Source organism: Esox lucius, chromosome 8 (assembly GCF_011004845.1).
Source record: "Esox lucius isolate fEsoLuc1 chromosome 8, fEsoLuc1.pri, whole genome shotgun sequence".
NCBI lineage: Eukaryota > Metazoa > Chordata > Actinopteri > Esociformes > Esocidae > Esox > Esox lucius.
Window position 1 is genome coordinate 20,188,006 of NC_047576.1, and position 13,062 is coordinate 20,201,067.

Here is a 13,062-nt window from a genome sequence, read left to right on the forward strand (position 1 = left end):
AGTGAGTCATACAAAAAACAGATATCTCTCAGGGCTGAAATATTCCAGGAACTTCCAGTGAATACCAAGGTTTTCCCTAAATCCTGGCATCAGGATTTGCTGGAATCAGGAAGGAATGTGGTTGCTTCCAGATATGTTTCTGAGATTGAGTCAGTCTTTCAAGTGAACTGGGTTCACCCGATGTGTCTCTCTCTCACACACACACACACACGCAATGAAAGTACATGCTATATAATGGCGTGATGCTTACTACATCACTAGCTCCATCTGGGAATGTAATCATGAACTTCCCAACATCATGCACCCTGATAGCCCTCCTCTTTCACGGCTGATGGGAATTTTGACAGGTTGTGAAGACACTAGCACTCTTACCACTTACACACAGATAGGGGGAGTGGAAACTCTGATTGGAGGACATCAGGGAATTTTTGGAAACACCTTCTGGCCCATGAAGCTGGTCTTTTTATGAGTCATTAGCCTGAAATTATGTTATGTAATAGTGTGCATGCTCCCCAGTTCTGTCCCATGATACTAAACCCCTACAAATTGCAACACTGTTTGTTTCCACTAGTCCCCTCGTCTTCCTGTTTGCTGTGTGGTAATAAAGCTTGTTCTGTGTATCTGTTTCCTACTGGTCATTTAAATCTTTTAACCAGGACTCTGGGACAGTTGTATCCACAAACCGGCTTACCGGTTGGTGGCGCTATTTCTTATGCTGAATTCCTCTGTACACTACAACAATGGACTTGAAATAAAACCACCGAGATGCAATTGAAGTGCAGACTTTCAGCTTTAATTCAATGGGTTGAACCAAAATGACATATGAATGGTTTAGGAATTGCAACCATTTCCATACACAGTCCCCTTATTTCAGGGCTCAAATGTAATTGGACAAATTAACACAATCATAACTAAAATAATACTTTGTCGAAAATCCTTTGCAGGCATTGACTGCTTGAAGTCTGAAACCAAACGGAGTTTCCTTTTTTGTTGTTGTTTGTTTGTTGTTTTGTCTTCAGCAACTGAAATGCATGCTTGATCAGGTTGAGGTCAGGTGATTGACTCAGCCATTGCAGACTATTCCACTTCTTTGCAACTGTGTTGCTTTCGCCGTATGTTTTGGGTCATTGTCCATCTGTAAAGAGAAGCGCCATCCAATCAACTTTGCTGGCTTTGGCTGAATCTGAGCAGACCTATATCCCTATACACTTCAGAATTCATCCGGCTGCTTCTGTCTTCTGTCACATCATCAAGAAACACTAGTGACCCAGTGCCATTGGAAGCCATGCATGCCCGTGCCATCACACTGCCTCCACCGTGTTTTACACATGATGTGGTATGCTTCGGATCATGAGCCATTCCAATCCTTCTCCATACTTTTTTCAACCCATTATTCTGGTACAGGTTGATCTCAGGTTTCATCTGTCCAAAGAATGCTGTTCCAGGACTGGGCCGGCTTTTTTAGATGTTATTTGGCAAAGTCTAATCTGGCCTTTTTATTCTTGAGACTTATGAATGGTTTACACCTTGTGGTGAACCCTCTGTATTTGCTCTCGTGAAGTCTTCTCTTTCTGTTCTTCACTTGGCTGGATGTTGTGAAGGGGGTTTTCTTTACCATGGAAAGGATCCTATGATCATCCACCATTGTTGTCCAGGCCTTTTTGTGTTGCAGAGCTCACCAGTGTGTTCTTTTTTCTCAGAATGTACCAAACTGTGATTATGGCCACTCCTAATGTTTTCTGCTATCTCTCTGATGTATTAAAAAATGTTGCAGCCTGAGGATGGCCTGTTTCCCCTGAATTGAGAGCTCCTTTGACCGGATGTTGTGGGTTCAGAGCAACAGCTTCCAAATGTGAATGCCACACCTGGAATCAACTCCAGACCTTTCACCTGCTTAATTAATGAAGAAATAACGAAGGAATAGCCCACACCTGTCCATGAAATAGCTTTTGAGTCAATTGTCCAATTATTTTTAGTCCCTTGAAAAAGAGGGGGCTACATATTAAAGAGCTTTAATTCCTAAACCCTTCCACCAATTTGGATGTGAATACATTTTAAAGCTGAGAGACTGCACTTTAAGCGCATATTCATTATTTAAATGTAACTTGAATATATTTTGGTAAACAGCCAAAATAAAAAACTTTGTGTCAGTGTCCAATTATTTCCACACCTAACTCTATTTGAGTTCGAATGAATTTTTGCTGTTTTCTAAAGAACTTCTATGACATGAACAGCATTTGGCTACTACTCAATACGTCATGGTGATACTTTTTTACAGGCAGCTTGAGAGGAAACGGTGTATCATGTCTTGTCATGTTTTAGGCTACTTCCGTCGGTGGGACAAACATGTGAGTCTGACACGGTTTCCATTCAGTGATGAATGCCAAGTTTTTGAAATTCAGTCATTTCCCTTTTTGCAATCCTCTACGTCTTAGTGATGCTCAGGTGCACGTGGCCACTCGTAAAACTCTGATGATGAAGACATTTTTATTGGTTCAGTTGGATATACATGTAATAGGTCATGGGTCTGCTGTAGTCTGTATCGTTTACCTACAGGGGAGACATAAGACACGCACAGGTTAGGCATAATAAACCTAACAATGAAATCATAATTCTAGTGAAAAAAAAAAAAATCATAATTCTAGTGAAATGCTACTTTACCAAGAATAACGTTATCAATTGAATCTCATATTAATATGAAATGAATATGTAATTGTTCCCAAAGTTGTTGAGGTAATGGTTTATTACACTGTATCTGGTGAATTTATTATATTGAGGTAATGGTTTATTACACTGTATCTGGTGAATGTATGATATTGATAAGTGAACACAACATAATCAGTGACAAGCCAAGTCTGATGTGGAAGACAGCTAGGTAAAGAAACAACAAAAGTAATAAAACGGCTATACCTTGCACCCATGAGAGTGAAAGCTAAGCTTTGCTCCTGAACGCAACAATATTTACAAGCTGTAATTACTTTGGAGAAGACTAATGATTGCTGCAATCAAGGTTTTTACCAGTCTACATGTTTGTGAATAACATCATATTGCTCTGGAAATGAATTGACAGAAACAGCCTCCTTACTCATTAATCATCTCATACATAAGGTATATACGCAGATATTTTCCTGGGAAATTACTAACACACATTTACACAGTCCTGCCTCTGCTAGTGTTTTCCAAGCCTATTAAATCTGATGAGGAAATCTATTTACATATCAGGTCACTAATGAATGTGATTTAATCTAACACTATACATCTGGATTTGCTATATGCAGTACATGTAAGTTTTACCTTTTTTGTGTTATGTTAGGAGAATTAAGTAAATTAAGTTGTTAGATCACGTTAGAGCTTGTTTGCTTAGTTATTAGGTAATTAGTTATCAAATTCCAATTAAAAATGAAAGACTTGTTTGTTGCTTGCCTCTAGGTAATAATTGTTGGTTCTGTTTTCCATGTGCTTGCCCCTGGTTTTCTATGAGTTGAAGGGGGAGGTCAACTAATTTCCTCAGGGGGGACTTGGACCTGGGGCCCATATTGAATAAAACGAAATACATTACATGGAAGCCAGTTTGAATCCATCAGCAACTTCAACTTGAATTTCAATATTGGATCATTTAGATCGAACTGCAAATGACAAACCCTGCAAAGTCTGTGTTCACTAATGTTTATTATAAATGGGATCAGTTTCACAACATATGCTTCAATAATCTGTGGTACCCTAGTAGCCAGGCTGTAAGTCTGCAAGCTTATGTCGTTAAGTGGCATTAGCCTGATAAAGTCATGTGCTGTGTTATAGCATCCTAAACTGATTATACAAAGAAGTATGAATGTGGATGCACTCACTATTCAAAGACGATCTGGATAAGAGTGTCCGCTAGCCAGAAAATCACATTGTATGATTTTTAAATAATTAATTTGCATTTTATTGCATGACATAAGTATTTGATCACCTACCAACCAGTAAGAATTCCAACTCTCACAGACCTGTTAGTTTTTCTTTAAGAAGCCCTCCTTTTCTCCATTCATTACCTGTTTTAACTGCACCTGTTTGAACTCGTTACGTATATAAAAGACACCTGTCCACACACTCAATGAAACAGACACCAACCTCTCCACAATGGCCAAGACCAGAGAGCTGTGTAAGGACATCAGGGATAAAATTGTAGTCCTGCACAAGGCTGGGATGGGCTACAGGACAATAGGCAAACAGCTTGGTGAGAAGGCAACAACTGTTGGCGCAATTATTAGAAAATGGAAGAAGTTCACTATGCCGTCATGGATTAAAATCCTGCAGCGCACGCAAGGTCCCTCTGCTCAAGCCAGCGCATGTCCGGGCCCGTCTGAAGTTTGCCAATGACCATCTGGATGATCCAGAGGATGAATGGGAGAAGGTCATGTGGTCTGAGGAGACAAAAATAGAGCTTTTTGGTCTAAACTCCACTCGCCATGTTTGGAGGAAGAAGAAGGATGAGTACAACCCCAAGAACACCATCGCAACCGTGAAGCATGGAGGTGGAAACATCATTCTTTGGGGATGCTTTTCTGCAAAGGGGACAGGACGACTGCACTGTATTGAGGGGAGGATGGATGGGGCCATGTATCGCGAGATCTTGGCCAACAACCTCCTTCCCTCAGTAAGAGCATTGAAGATGGGTCGTGGTGGGGTCTTCTAGCATGACAACGAACCAAAACACACAGCCAGGGCAACTAAGGAGGGGCTCCGTAAGAAGCATCTCAAGGTCCTGGAGTGGCCTAGCCAGTCTCCAGACCTGAACCCAATAGAAAATCTTTGGACGGAGCTGAAAGTCCATATTGCCCCACGACAGCCCCGAAACCTGAAGGATCTGGAGAAGGCCTGTATGGAGGAGTGGGCCAAAATCCCTGCTGCAGTGTGTGCAAACCTGGTCAAGAACTACAGGAAATGTATGATCTCTGTAATTGCAAACAAAGGTTTCTGTACCAAATATTAAGTTCTGCTTTTCTGATGTATCAAATACTTATGTCATGCAATAAAATGCAAATTAATGACTTAAAAATCAAACAATGTGATTTTCTGTATTTTTGTTTTAGATTTCGTCACTCACAGTTGAAGAGTACCTATGATAAAAATGACAGACTTTTACGGCAGTGTATCAAATACTTGTTCTCCCCACTGTATTTAGGTAAACCAAAGGGAAGACAGAAGTGGCTACACTTGCTTCATTCCAGGTTACACCTGCTCCAGCCCTTATTTGAAACAATGTAAAAGTGGAAGTGGTCAATGTAAAAAAAGTACCTGAAGACAACAGTAATGTTTGGTCTAGGTAGGCACGGTAGGCTGCCTACCCTGGGGAAGAAATATAAATATATGATATTGTGTTCCAAATAAATATATTTCTCTGCAGTGATTGTTGATTTATCAACAGAAATTTCCTTTTCATTACTCCAGAAAATGTCAAATTTTCTGGATTGAATTACAAGAAATATGTGCGGAGGTAGTGTATGGATTAACCGCTCTCCACCACTCCCACTCCCTCTAACGTTCATGGGCTTTGCTTCACAAAAAGGTGGGGCAAATGCACTGTTCATCCTAGTTCGAGTGAATGCAAATCATTTTGACAGTTGGCGCAGTATGTAGTACATTCATGGATATGGAATAGCACAAGGCATCTGTGCTTTTGGGGAGTAGTGAAGTCGCTTCCTACCAATGAAAATATTTTACCCACTGGCTCTCCAGTTCCACAAGAATATCAAGCAAAGCTAACTGACCTAGCAAGCTACCGAAGTGGCAAATTCATTCTCTTTTCCTATTTATGTTTTGATGAAAAAAAACAAATTGCGTTAAAGGGTAGACTCACACCTGATTTTATGGATTTACAACAGCATAAGATTACCAGACATTTCCCAAATGAATGGAATTTAAGAACCGAGTGGTTGTGTGGTTGCACTGAAGATAGTTAGCAGGTTGTTCTGCTTTCCCTGCATGCTGTTCTCAATTGCTGACTCCGTGTGGTCAGAAGGGAGGGGATCATGCTCTGCTTCAGTATGTCACAGTACATTGGCATTCATGGTTCCCTCAATGACCTGTAGCTCCCCAGTGCCGGCAGCACTCATGCAGCCCCAGACCATGACACTCCCACCACCATATTTGACTGTAGGCAAGACACGCTTGTCTTTGTACTCCTCACCTGGTTGCCGCAACACCATCTGAACCAAATAAGTTTATCTTAGTCTCATCAGACCACAGGACATGGTTCCAGTAATCCATGTCCTTAGTCTGCTTGTTTTCAGCAAACTGTTTGCGGCCTTTCTTGTGCATCATCTTTAGAAGAGGCTTCCTTCTGGGACAACAGCCATGCAGACCAATTTGATGTAGTGTGTGGAACCTGTCCTGTTAAACTGCTGCATGGTCTTGGCCACTGTGCTGCAGCTCAGTTTCAGGGTCTTGGTAATATTCTTATAGCCTAGGCCATCTTTATGTAGAGCAACAATTCTTTTTTTCAGATCCGTAGAGAGTTCTTCGCCATGAGGTGCCATGTTGAACTTCCAGTGACCAGTATGAGGGAGTGTGAGAGTGATAACACCAAATTTAACACACCTGCTCCCAATTCATACCTGAGACCTTGTAACACTAACGAGTCACATGACACTAGGGAGGGAAAATGGCTAATTGGGCCCAGTTTGGACATTTTCACACAGGGGTGTACTCACTTTTGTTGCCAGTGGATTAGACATGAATGGGTGTGTGTTGAGTTATTTTGAGGGGACAGCAAATTTACACTTTGCTACTTGCGCACTCAATTGCATACTTTGCGAGTCAAGCAGATAAAAAACACTTTTGCGTTACTATTGTCTTGGGCACCAAGACAAATATTCTCATTCAAAGTCCTATTTTCCCTCACTCTAATGCTAACTCTAATATTATCCATCCATCCATATCATCCATCCATCCATCATCTTCCGCTTATCCAGGGCCGGGTCGCGGGGGCAGCAGTCTAAGCAGAGATGCCCAGTCTTCCCTCTCCCCAGACACTTCCTCCAGCTCTTCTGGGGGGACACCGAGGCGTTCCCAGGCCAGCCGGGAGACATAGTCCCTCCAGCGTGTCCTAGGTCTTCCCTGGGGTCTCCTACTGGTGGGACAGGACCGGAACACCTTCCCAGGAAGGCGTTCCGGAGGCATCCGAAACAGATGCCCAAGCCACCTCAGCTGACCCCTCTCGATGTGGAGGAGCAGCGGCTCTACTCTGAGCTCCTCCCGGGTGACCGAGCTTCTCACCCTATCTCTAAGGGATCGCCCAGCCACCCTGCGGAGAAAGCTCATTTCGGCCGCCTGTATCCGGGATCTTGTCCTTTCGGTCATGACCCAAAGCTCATGACCATAGGTGAGAGTAGGAACGTAGATTGACCAGTAAATCGAGAGCTTCGCCTTGCGGCTCAGCTCTTTCTTCACCACGACAGACCGATACATCGACGGCATTACTGCACCGATCCATCTGTCAATCTCCCGTTCCATCCTTCCCTCACTCGTGAACAAGACCCCTAGATACTTAAACTCCTCCACTTGAGGCAGGCACTCTCCACCAACCTGAAGTGGGCAAGCCACCCTTTTCCGACTGAGGACCATGGCCTCGGATTTGGAGGTACTGATTTTCATCCCCAATGCCTTCTCCAAATCCACAAAACACATGTGGATTGGTTGGGCAAACTCCCATGAACCCTCCATCACCCTGTAGAGGGTATAGAGCTGGTCCAGTGTTCCACGGCCTGGACGAAAACCACACTGTTCCTCCTGAATCCGAGGTTCTACTATCGGCCGTATTCTCCTCACCAGTACCCTGGCATAGACTTTCCCGGGGAGGCTGAGAAGTGTGATCCCCCTATAGTTGGAACACACCCTCCGGTCCCCCATCTTAAAAAGAGGGACCACCACCCCGGTCTGCCATCCCAGAGGCACTGTCAGTGCCTAATCTTAACTCCTAAATCTAATCCTAAAATTATAGACTTTTTCATTTCTGGGTCAGTTGTTCCGTGTTTTACAATCTGTGGATTTTTGGTCTCCACAAGTGTAGTAAAACAAGGACACATACACACCCCTTTTCTGGACTATTTGGAAAGAAAACCATTTAGTACATACAGACGCAACGCACTGTATTTTGTGAGTTAACATTGTCATTTCCCGGCAATGTAGGCCATGACAATGCCCTCTCTTCTTCATCTGGAGAATTCTACAAGGTTTCTCAAGTTTTCCGTATGCCAGGGCCTGACAACGGGTGTGCCTTGGTCATTTGCATTGTGGTTCATTGTTTGTGTTAAGTGTTATGCACAGTTCTTGGTTGGTTGCGCGATGTTTGTTGGTTTATTTTCTGTGGTTTGAGAAGACCATTAAAAGGAATGTACTACAGCTCTGCTCCATTTGTCCTGCCTCACCACCACATAACACAATAAAAAATAATATTGTTTATTTTCTTTCATTGTTTTCATTTTCCTACTGCATACTGTGCTTACCTTAACAATTGTAGATCAGCCAGTGGGTGTCCAGCAGCAAAAACAAAACCACCTCCTTGTTCCAGACACTCTACTGAATATAGAACATAGTTGTTTATTTTTAGTTACCACTGGTAATTATTAAGGTATTTATTTGTAAGTGCACCTGATGAGCCCAGCTTCCTGTCATCGTAGACCTCCAGCACAATCAGTGTCTGTGTAGGTCACAGGGCATCATCAGGGACCTTACACATCCATGCCACAAACTGTTTGCCCTCCTACCATCAGGCAGGCGGTACAGGTCTCTTCGGTCCCGCACCCGCAGGCTCAGCAACAATTTCTTCCCATCTACTATACTCTGTGAACTCTGTGATCCATCACTAACCACACTCCCCCCACCTCTCAGGGACCTTGTTGCACTACTCCCTTTGTACTACTCTGACAATGCCTTGGAAAACCTGATAATGGAGGTTTTTCAGTTGTTGCAGGCACGTGTCTACCTCAGGAACCTCACCTGCTGGTATCCCTGCATTTCAGTTGCACATGCACCTTGTACATTCAATTTTCCTCTTTGCAACTTTGCCCACTTAGGATTGCCATTGTGCTTGCATTTGTACAGTTGTTACACACACGTCTACGTCGAGGACCTTAGTGCAGCTATTTCTGCATCCCGGTTGCTCATGCTACCCTACTACATTACTCCTTCATTTGCCTCATTTTCAACAATGCCATTTAGAAATTGCCATTTGTACCTGAACAACAATTATCCATATTGCATTTGCCTTCATTGCACATCTATACATTCCACATGTTAATACTAGTAATTTGTCTGCCCTTTATTTGCACTTCTGGTTAGATGCTAACTGCATAATCTAATCTAATGAGGGTAAATTTCCACTGACTCCTTTGTTTAGCTTTTGGTTGATAGCATGGCTTGCTGGTGTCTTACAGCTAAATTTAACACCAACTCACAACTCACCTCCAAATAAAAGACAGCAAATTACGCATTTTGTCAATGCAATTACTGTAATGGCTTAAATTGCATCATCCACAAGATTCTGCAGGACACAGTAAAAAGAACAATGGTGCGGCAAGCCAAAACAACAGAATCAGGTGGCACGTAATGTCTTCAACAAGCTGAATCATGATCGCATGATGATGGACTCATAGGGATTACCTTGGTCATGTTTCAGAGAGAACAAGGAAGCAGAGTTCCTGTGAAGGTTGCCTGTGTGCGTACGCATGTGTGTGCGTGTGTGTATTTGCGTGTGTGTTTAAGTGATCCAGGTCTATATGCACATGTGGGGACCGGAGTTAAGTTATGGAGGTAAAGGTTAAGTTAGGGTTAGGCTAAGGGTTAGGTTTATAGGTTTATGGCTAGTGGATAAGGGATGGATTTCTGGGTTTCTAGTCCACACAAGGATAGAAGAACAAATGTATGTCTTTGTGTTGTGGGGCCTTGTGCATTCATATCGCTGGAGGTTTTAAGGAATTTATTTTAACAAGTTCCAGAACTTGTTAAAATGTTAGCATAATCTGAAATGTCCAATAATTCTCTTCCCCAGTAATAACACAGAGCTTTTTTCCCAGGATGGGATGCTGTCCCCAAGGGGACGCAAAGTGATTAAGTAATTGCTTCTAGTTGAAGGAAATGAGAGGAGAAAGGTGATGGTGAAGGGAAGGACTGACCAGCAAACTGCAGACTTGGAAATCAACCAGGTAGGAAGGAGGACCAATTCACTGTTGTTGACCTTCTGTAAGAGGTTTCTTTCCGCATGGATCTGAGAGAGAGGGAGGGAAATGAGGAGTGCATCAGTAGATGGGGTGTGAAGAGAGAGAATAAAGAGGTAGAGGGGTTAGAAAAAAAGAGTAAGAGGACAGAGTGAGAGGAAGAAAGATAGAAAGAGAGGCATGGGATCTTGTTCCTGCCACACAGACTGGAATACTAACAGGAAGCCGCTCTATTGCTGGGCTCCTGAAGTTCCCATGGGGATCAGGTCATGACTTCTTTACCTTTCACCCTTGATCCTAACCCCTGGCCCTAACCCATATGTGCCCCTAATGCTCTGAGTGTGTCTGGAATGCCTATTGGTCTGGAAACCCAGTGAGTGAAAACACACCAACATCATGTAAAGAGTAATTGATTTAGTAATTGACACTAGGATTGCTGTAAAAAAATTATTAGATCAGTTCAATAGTTGAAGCTATGGTATGGAATTTCATGTTGACGTTTGCAATTTAAAAACAAGGTAATGTGTTTTCTGATCAAACTAAAATACTGCACTTTCTTCAGGACGGAAATTTGTTAGGAAATGTTTTGCTTTTTTTCACTTTTACAGAATAAGTTCCCAGAAATTGCAAGTAAATTGTAAAAAGAGCAGGAAAGAGACTGATGGTGTTATTAAGAGACATGCAGTGACAGGGCTGAGGTTTAGCAGTCAGCTTTGGGTTTAGGTGGTCAGGCCTAAGGCCATTAAATGTTGTAGACTGTAGGCTGAGCTAAAGGCCCTAGTGGTCAGATGTAACCAGCGAGCAGGATGTCTGATTTGGAGAAGTCCTTCCAGCCGTGGGCCTCAGGGACTGACATTTCTAAAGCCTCTAAACGGGTTCATAATTAAAGGCAGCTTTTGTTTCCTCTCACAAAGCCTCTTCTGTCTGTGAAGTGTATCTCTCTGCATCCTCTTCCCCTTTCCTCCCCCCCTCTGTTTCTGTACTGCCCTCATTCGCTCATCTAATTTACCTCTCACTCACTCTCTTGCTCTATCTACTGCTCTCTCGTCCTCCCCATCTCCCACACTCTCCACTCTGGTCTTTTCTTCTGTATTAGCTTTTTCAGAATATTAGCCAGAACCGATAATAAGCAGTTTTTGGATTTACTGTACATTAAAGAAATAGCGATCCAATACATGTTGCATATAACTGAAGTTTCTAAACATCTTTTTATTCAACAAAAACGTTTTATCATTCCCACCCACATCGTTGTGTGCTGATATTATCAAATGTGTTACGAAATCTAAATATCTGATGCAACTTTTAATAGATACAACGGAAGTCTGGACTCAAAGTTCCAGATTTCCACAGAAATTTTGAAATTAAGTGGTCTTAATATGGTCAGGAAAAAAGTAGTTTTCTCGCTCTATTCATTCAGAACTATGTCCCGTGTGGGTGATTGCTTTACTGTCCAAAAGTTATTGGAATTCTAATAATATGTTCTTGCATGCTTGAATACGCTGCAGTACCTTCTAGTGTTTTTCAAGATCAGTATGTGCTCTACAGTTAAATAATGTTAGGTGTAAAAAGTATAATATGGTCGGCCCACACTCCTAACCATGCTCCTTTAAAGAGTCTGGGCATACTTTTTAATTAGCACTCCTAGGATATTACTGACCATTTGCTCTCTGGGAAAGGTTTGAAGGATCAAGCTGGGAGTAGTGGTTTTGTTTGTTCGATTTGAGTGATACAGTAGGATATTTTGAATCACATTCAAATTACCTTACTTAGATGTTTGTGATGCAGGACACTATAAGTACTACCAAGAAGTCATAGCCCAATTAATTTTGTAGATGGAAGACCTCTAACCCTGGCAGGGAGAATTCATGTTACTCTCAGTGTCCATACCTTCATTAGAAACCTTTTGGTCGATGCTAAAATTGTAGCCATAGAAGCTAACTACATTACATTTAGCTATCTTAGCATTCTAGTTAACATTATACAAAGAATGGTTTGGAATTAGTATTTTTAAAGCCTATCCTGCCTGTTATAAAAACATTTTTTTAGAAGAAACACTTTTTGTTCATGTCATAGACTATGGCAAAAGATATACAGACAGCTACTTGCTTCTCAGATTTGATATACCCGTTGAAAAAAAAAAAAGCATAACACCTTGCTTTTCAGGTCAAGTTGGCACATGTATTCCTCCATTGTTTGAAAGCAGTTCCTATATTTATAAGAGTTATTATGAATCTAGATTTATGGTATGGAGCCAAATTGAGCTCAAATGTATTGACTGTAAGAAAAATGCAAATGAAATATTTCATAGTATGAAAAACCTAATTCAATCGTATGAAAAAAAAAAATTCATGCGTGAAAAGGTTTATGCTAAAATCATTAAATTGATTTTTGCGTCCGATTTTAAAATGTCTTCGTTCAAACAAGTTTTTTCCTCCAAGTTTTGAGCCTCGTTGGCGTGGAGGCGGGCTTTATCTGGGCATTGAATCCTCCCAACCAATTAGCCATGAATCACACCATTATAAGGTGAATATCATAGTCTTTCCATGTACAGCTTTCCAAATGCAACCTGTGGAGAGAATTTTAAGAATCGGGTGGCAAAAAAAACTAAATTCAAAATCTAGAACTAATGGTTATTAGCCCATCTAACTTCTGTCCCTAGAACGATTGAGCATATTGTGAGTGATTTTGTAGCATGTTGGAGGACTGAGTGACCTCGGAATGATCTATAAAATATTCTTTAGGACTAATATCTAAAAATGTACAGCAGCACAAGTGGAGCACAAACAATTAAAGGTACAAAGATGTACCCCATCCAGCGCAAAATAGGCTTAATACTTCATGCTCGCAGTAAATAAAAAAATGTGTG

The 13,062-nt window shown here is 41.8% G+C and overlaps 1 long non-coding RNA gene across 1 annotated transcript; it reads right to left on the reverse strand.

Annotated features, from left to right (window-relative positions):
• Nucleotides 1–2,284: 2,284 nt before the first annotated feature.
• LOC105011786 lies at nucleotides 2,285–10,240 on the reverse strand. Its single transcript, XR_828108.3, has 3 exons — nucleotides 10,155–10,240; nucleotides 8,487–8,559; nucleotides 2,285–2,550 (listed from the first exon to the last, which is right to left on the reverse strand). It is a non-coding gene; the product is annotated as an uncharacterized LOC105011786 (long non-coding RNA).
• Between the last annotated feature and the right edge of the window lie 2,822 nt (nucleotides 10,241–13,062).